This window comes from Orycteropus afer, unplaced genomic scaffold, assembly GCF_000298275.1.
Source record: "Orycteropus afer afer isolate SDZICR_OR568_19922 unplaced genomic scaffold, OryAfe1.0 scaffold00126, whole genome shotgun sequence".
Classification (NCBI taxonomy): domain Eukaryota; kingdom Metazoa; phylum Chordata; class Mammalia; order Tubulidentata; family Orycteropodidae; genus Orycteropus; species Orycteropus afer.
Window position 1 is genome coordinate 7,289,531 of NW_006921713.1, and position 7,821 is coordinate 7,297,351.

Sequence of the window (7,821 nt, forward strand, 5' to 3'; positions counted from 1 at the left end):
TCCAATCTTTCAGTTAACACTGAGATGCATTAATCATTTTCACTACCCAGGGACTCCTGCACCAATACCTCAAAAACAAAACAAAACAAAAAACCCAACAACAAAAAACCTCAGTACCATCAACTCGATTCTGACTTATAGTGTGATCCCTATTGGGTTCCCAAGGCTGTATGTAAATCTTTATGGAAGCAGACTGCTTCATCTTTCTTCCATGGAGCAGCTGGTATGTTTGAACCACCAACCTTTTGATTAGGAGCCAAATGCCTTAACCACTACACCACGAGAGCTCCTTGGTACAAATTTATAATGTCTTGGTATCTACCAGAACTACTCCTATAGTTTTATTCTTTTTTCTTTTTGCAGTGTTTCCTCCCCTCCCCTCCCATTCCTGGTAACCAACAAAGAAAATTTCCTTCCCTATATGAACCTTTCCTTGACTTTTTACAATAATGAACAAATACAATATTTGTTCTTCTGTGATTGATTTATTTCACTCAGCGTAATGCCCTCCAAGTTCATCCACATTATGCGGTGTTTAGATTCTACATTATTCTTTAGTGTTGCATAGTATTCCATCGTGTGTATGTACCATCGTTTGGTTATCCATTCTTCTGTTGATGGGCACTTAGGTTGTTTGCATCTTTTTGCTGTTGTATATAGTAATGAGATTGCTGGATCAAATGGTATTTCTACTTCCAACTTTTTAAGGAATCGCCATACTGCTTTCCACAGTGGTTGTACTCTAGTAGCATGGTGGCTAAGGCACTTGACTGCTAACCAGAAGGCTGGTGGTTCAAACCCACCAGCCACTCCTTGGAAGAAAGATGGGACAATCTATTTCTGTAGTGATACTGCCTTGGAAACCCAAGGAGGGGTCGCTATGAGTCAGGGTCAACTTAATAGCACATAACAACAACAACAACAACACCAGCAGTGTATGAGAGTCCCAATCTGTCCACATCCTCACCAGCATTTGTTATTTTCTGTCTTTTTGAACTTTGCAAGATGGTATCTCACTGTTGTTTTGATTTGCATCTCTCTAATGATTAATGCTCGGAAGGAGGGTTGGGCAATCTATTTCCGTAGTGATACTGCAAACTTGACGGCACATAACAACAACAACAACAATGGCTAATTATCATGAACATTTCTTCATGTGTTTGTTGGCTGCCTATATCCTCTTTGGTGAAGTATCTATTCATGTGTTCTGCCCATTTTTTAATTGTCTTTTTATTGTTGAGGTGTTGGAATTTTCTATAAATTTTAGAGATAAATCCCTTGTCAGATATGTAATTTCCAAATACTTCTTTCCGAAGCTGTAGATTCTCTTTTGAGTCTTTTGGAGAAGTCTTCTGAAACACAGAAAAATCTAATTTTTAGAAGGTCCCTTTCATCTAGTTTATCTTTTGCAGTTTGTGCATTTCGTATTATGCTTGACAGTCTATTTATGCCATAAATTCCAAAAAACCAAAACCAAACTCCCTGCCATTGAGTCAATTTTGACTCATAGCGAACCCCTCCTTGGGTTTCCGAGGTGGTGTCACTACGGAATTAGATTGCCCAACCTTCCTTCTGAGGAGTGGCTGGTGGGTTTGATCTGCCAGCCTTCTGGTTAGCAGTCAAATGCCTTATGGCAATATTTTATGCCATAAATTGTTGTTGTTATGTGCTGTCAAGTCGAACCCAACTCATAGCGACCCCTCCTTGGGTTTCCAAGGCAGTATCACCATGGAAGTAGATTGCCCCATCTTCCTTCCGAGGAGTGGCTGGTGGGTTTGAACCACCAGCCTTCTGGTTAGCAGTCAAGTGACTTAGCCACTATGCCACCAGAGCTCCCATAAATTAGAGCCCCTAAATTTGCCCCTAGTTTTTCCTTGAGGAATTTTATAAGTTTAGGTTTCACATTTAAGTCTTTGATCCATCTGGAATTAGTTTTTGTGTATGGTGTGAGGTAAGGCTCGTTTCATTTAGCTGCAAATGGATATCTGGTTTTGCCAGCACTATTTGTTAAAGAGACCATTTCTTCCCTATGTAATGGATTTTAGTCCTTTGTAAAAAATCAGTTGATGGATCTATTTCTGGGTTCTCAATTCTGTTCCATTGGTCTGTGTGTCTCTTTTTGTACCAGTACCAGGCTGTTTTGACTGTGGCTGTATAGTAGGTGCGGTAGTTAAAGTCGTGTGTCACCTTGGCTGGGCCTGGTATTGAATGGCTGGGCAGCTGGATGTAGTTATTCCCCATGGTGAGGTTGGTAATCACCTCCATGGGGGATTCTACTTGAGCAGCTGAGTAGCTGCTTTAGGGTTGTGGGCTGCTTCCTGTATATAAGGCACACTTGAACCCTGCATGTACCCAAGTCATTGTTGAGCAGCCTGCCATACCATACTAATCTTGGGACTTTTTCTGGACTTGAATCAGTGGCCTGTCATGTTGTTTGGTAATATTGGGACTGTGCTTTGTTACTTGTCTACCTTGGATTTGTCAGCCTCAGCATCCAGCAGCTGCCTGAGTGAAGAATAGCCTCCAGCTTCACTAGGCTGGGAGCAAGAGGCAAAGCTGAAGCCCAAGGTCGATGGGCTTTCACTCAGCTCCTAGAGCCTGGCAGTTTGAACTCAGACTTCTAGCCTCCCAAGCTGTTAGAGAATAAACTTGGGTTTGTTCAGATCATCCCATTTGTGGTATTTGCCTGTCAGAGAGTGGCACTTGGTAACCAAAATAGTAGGTTTTGAGATCTGGGAATGTGAGGCATCCTACTTTGTTCTTCTTCAATAGTGCTTTACTTATCCAAGGTCTCTTTCTTTTCCATATAAAATTAGTGATTGGTTTTTCTGTATCCTTAAGAAATGTTGATGGGATCCTGAATTGGAATTGCATTGAATGTATAGATTGCTTTGGGTAGTATTGACATTTTCACAATATTCAATCTTCCTATCCATGAGCATGGTATGTTCTTCCATTTATGTGGATCTCTTATGGTTTCTTGAAGTAGTGTTTTGTAGTTCTCTTTGTACAGTTCTTTTGTGTCCCTAGTGAGATTTTATTCTCAAGTATTTTACTTGTTGGTAAGCTGTATTCTTGAAGAGCATATTGGCTATTCTTGGTTCTTTGTATTTCCATATAAATCTTAGAATTGAGTTATTAATTTCTACAAAAAACCACCTGTTAGAATTTTTACTGGCATTTCTTTGAATCTGTAAATCAATTTTCAGAGAATTAATATCTTTACAACATTATGTCTTTAAGTCTATGAACATGATATATCCTTCCATTTATTTAGACCTTCTTTACTATCTTTTGAAGGAGCTGTGATGGGTTAGTGGGTAAAGTATTTGGCTGCTAACCAAAGGTTAATGGTTCAAACTCACCAGCTGCTTTGTGGGAGGAAGATGAGGAAATGTACTTCTGTAAAGATTTACAGCCTTGGAAAACCAAACCAATGGAGGTTGCTATGGGTTAGAATTGACTCAATGGTAGTAGGGTTTTTTTTTTTATTTTTTTTGGTTTAATATCTTTCAGAAATGCTTTGGTTTTCTGGATAGTGTTCTTCATATGTTTTTTAAAAAAATTTTTCCTAGGTATTCGATATTTCTTTGATGCTTTTACATATTTAAGTTATTTAAAAATTTATTTTTCTTAGTGTTTGTTGCTGGTATATATAAATGAAATTGATTTTTCTATATTCTTCATATATTCAGTAACTTTGCTATATTCTAAATATTTATCTGTAGATAACTTTAATTTTCTAGGTACACAAACATATTTGTAAATGCTGGCAATATCATTTCTTTTTTCTCTAAATGTATACATGCTGCTATAATTTTTTTCCCTCATTGCATTAGTTTAAGAACAAAGTGCAATATCTTTATTGCCTTATTTCTAATCTCAGAGGTAAAGCATTTGGTACTTTACCATTAAATAACTTGCTTGCTATACCCTTTTTTAAAGATGCATTTTATCAAATTAAGGAAATTCTTTTCTATTCCCAGTTTATTAAGAGTATGTTTATTAATAAATGATTATTAAAGAAAGTATATACAATGATATGTTTCTATCTATTGGGATGATTATACAATTTTATTTTCCTTATTCTATTAATGAGAATTGCATTGATTAATGTTTAAAATTTTGCTTTAGGAACATCAAACATTAAACTTTGCATTCCTGGGATAAACCCTACTTAATGTTATCATTTTCATACATTGTTTAATTTGTTTATTTCAGGCTTGTATATTTATGTTTATGAACACTATTAGCTTGCCATTTTTCTTTCTTACAGTGGCTTATGTGGACCTCAAATAAGTTGAGAAATATTTTCTTTCTCCGTTCTTTGGAAAAACTGCCTATAAATCTGGCAACATTTTTTCTGTGTATGCTAATTTGAATTAATCTTCAAAGGTGTTGTTTTTGTGGAAAGGATTTTGGTCTTTTCAGATTTTTTCTTGGAAAGAATTTTTCCCTCAGGAATTGATTCATTTAACCTAAAATTTCCAATTTATTACCATGAAGGTTTTCATAATATCCTATTTTATTATCTTTGCTATGAGTTGGGGCTGACTCAACAGCACATAACAACAACAACAACATTAATATTTGCAGGATATATTATAGTATCACAGGGTGGGGCAAGGATGATCAGGACCCTAGTATTAGCAGTGCTGTGTCCAAGGCAAAGTCTCTGTGAGGAGGCTGGATGGAAAAAGGGAGTCCCTACTTTTCAGCTGCACTCACCTGAAATTTAGTCCCTGGTCATTAGGGCAGAATGCAAAATGCTGATTTCCTACCCCTCTCGGGAAGATAGCCTTTTGACTAGGAATTCTGGGGAGAGGAAGCCCTGTGGTCTTGGGTATACATCTTCTGGTTACCAGTCAAATGCCATAGGCCCTAGAGCTCCCAAGTTAGCGTGGAGTTTCTGTCTCATTGAAGTAGGAAGTGGGAAAGGGAGCTGGTCTTAATTCAAATAACACAGACTCATTTTTTAACTGAGTGTTAGTACTTTTTTTTTTTTGAGTGAATGTTTCTTCATTTGCTATGTGCCCTTAGGACATTTCCAGAGACTTTATTTTATTTTATTTTATTTTTTATTACTTTCACCAGTTACTGGGGAGCAGGTCTGCTGAGCTTTTCATGTTGCCATGCCTGAAGTCTCTCATAGACATCTCTCTCTTTCTTCCATTTGGCCTATCCACATGGCTAGCTTGGATTTTTCATATCATGGTGGTTTTAAAGTATTTGGGGTTCTTACATGTGGCTGTCTTTTCCTGGAGCACAAATTAGAAAGATGCAAGAAATCAAAGTAGAAGATGCAAGATCTCTTATGATTTAGCTCTGGAAGTCAAACAGAATCACTTCCATTGCATTTTATCGGTTCTAAGTAAGTTATAATTCCAGCCCAGATTCAAGGGGAGGAGACTACAAAAGGGCATTAATATTGGTAGGAATTATTGGAGAGCTATTTTTTGTGACTAGCTACCACATATGTTTATATTTTAGATGTGTTTCTTGTAAGAAGTATACAATTTTTATTTTTCCATCCAGACTAAAACATCTATTTTTTTTAAAAAAAACAATTTAAATGATTTTGTCCATTTACATTTAATGTAATTATGTGCATATATTGGATTCTATTATTCCATCTTACTCCTATTTTTTGTTTGTTTCACTTATCCTGTGCTTCTTTCTTCCCTTTCTTGTCTTCTTTTGTATTAGTACTTGTTATTATTCTAGTTCACCTTCTCTGTTACTAGCTTGATTTCATTTTGCTATTTCTGAGTGGTTATCAGTGAGTTTATTGCACCTGAATTCTTAAGAGATCATTTTCTTGGCTATAGAATTTTTGGTCGCTTTTATTTTCTTTCAACACTTTGAAGAAGCAACTCCATTTCCTCTGGCTTCTATTATCTCTATAAAAGTCATATGCCTGTCAAATTTTTGCTCCTTTTGATGTTAGTCTTATTTCTTTGGCTGCTTTGAAAATTGTTCTTGCTGTTTTATTTTTCCAATTTTAGAATTACATGCCTGGGTATGGTTTCATTTAGTTATCTTGTTTGGTGTTCAGAAAGTTTCTTAATGTTTGGCTTTGTGTCTTTCATCAGTTTCAGAAAATTACCATCAATTGTTTTTCAAATATTGCTTCTGCCTCATTTTCTTAGTTATGAAGACCAAGACTTTTGCTTTGGTCATAGTCTCGTTCTGGGACTATAGATTTAGAGATATATATACTACCTTGTGGTGGATATTTTTCTTAATTTAATATTTAGAGAATTTTCTTATTCTCTTTAATAACAATATACATTCAGTTGCACAAGTGTTACTATAATTTATTTAAGTAGTTCCATATTGATAAAAATTTATAAATATCACATATCTATTTCTTTGAACATACTGCTTTTTTGCCTTTGTTCTTTTTCACTTCTCCTAGATAATGCTTGTTTATCTTTAGTGACTAAACTAAAATTCAAAGCCCTCACAACCCCCTCAAAAATATTTACTCTCTCCCTGTTGCTTTTACACACTTCTTTTCCAGCAGTTATTACAATGGGTTGTGATCTTTCATTTTCACGACAGCATTTTTCTTGCAGTGTGAACATCTTATAATCAAGGGGCATGCCTAAGTCCCTTTTGTCTGCCAATTGCCTAGTGAGATTTTTGAAAACAGTGAAAACTCAATGAATAAATAAATGAATTTTCCTCTCAGAATCTTCTCCACGTCTTCTTGCCCTGTGTGTTAATTATATTAATTACCTTAAGTGTTCCATTATGGATTGCTGAGAAGACTCACAGGACTCAAATACTTTATACTTATGGAACAGTTTTATTGAAAAGGATATACATAGGACAGCAAAAGCATAAAGAGGATATGTGTTTAAAATATCTGGAGATCTCAAGTGCAGGCTTCTTTGACCTCTCACTATTAGGGAAGACAGTAGACTTATGTGATCAGACTGTCAAAACCCCCTCGATTCACCAAATCCAAGTACAAATCAATAATCAAATTATTGTAATTAAGTTATACTGGCTGGCTGATGTGTCTTGCCTTACAACAACTCACAAACCCATGATTATAAAGGATTGTTTATCTTTAGTTAATATAGTCTACAGTGTGGGCCAATGATCATTATTATGCTCCAGGAGTCTCTGGAGATAAGCTTGTATTCATCTAGGACAGGTGAGATTATTCTTAAATAACAATAATGTGAGGATTGTTCCCTCTGTGTGTAGACCACCACAGATGTTTTAAACTCTAAACATGTGCAACATCAGTTTTCAGCTTGTTTAAACATAATTCCCTGAAAATAAATTGAGTTAAACTTTGAAATACACTTTTAGGACATAACTACCTATTGTTGAAATTGCTGCTAGCCGATATCCATCCTTAAACTAACTGTGTATCAAGTGCTTCAGGAGAAATGAAGTCAGAGCCAAGAGAAGGTTAAATTTAATGTTACCAAACTTTAGGTATTATTCAGGTATGACCTTCCTGCAGTACTTATCAACCCCCAGACCTCATTTCAGACTTCTAATTATAGAATCTCACAAATGTAGGAAGGCCTTAATTTATCTAAGGCTTACTTCCTCTTCTTTATGATATTCTTATTCATTTCCATGCAGTTATACAAAGGCAAGTCTATGTTACTTCCTGAAAAAATTCACAATTTCCTCAAAACCTTCATATTTCAATGTACTTTTATACCCAGTTATACCTTCCCCCTTTTCTTTCTATCATGCATTAAAAAAAAAAAAAAAAAAAAGACAAAAGCTGTTTCTGTTAAGCTGATTCTGAACCATAGCTACTCTGTCAGACAGAGTAGAACTGCCCCATAT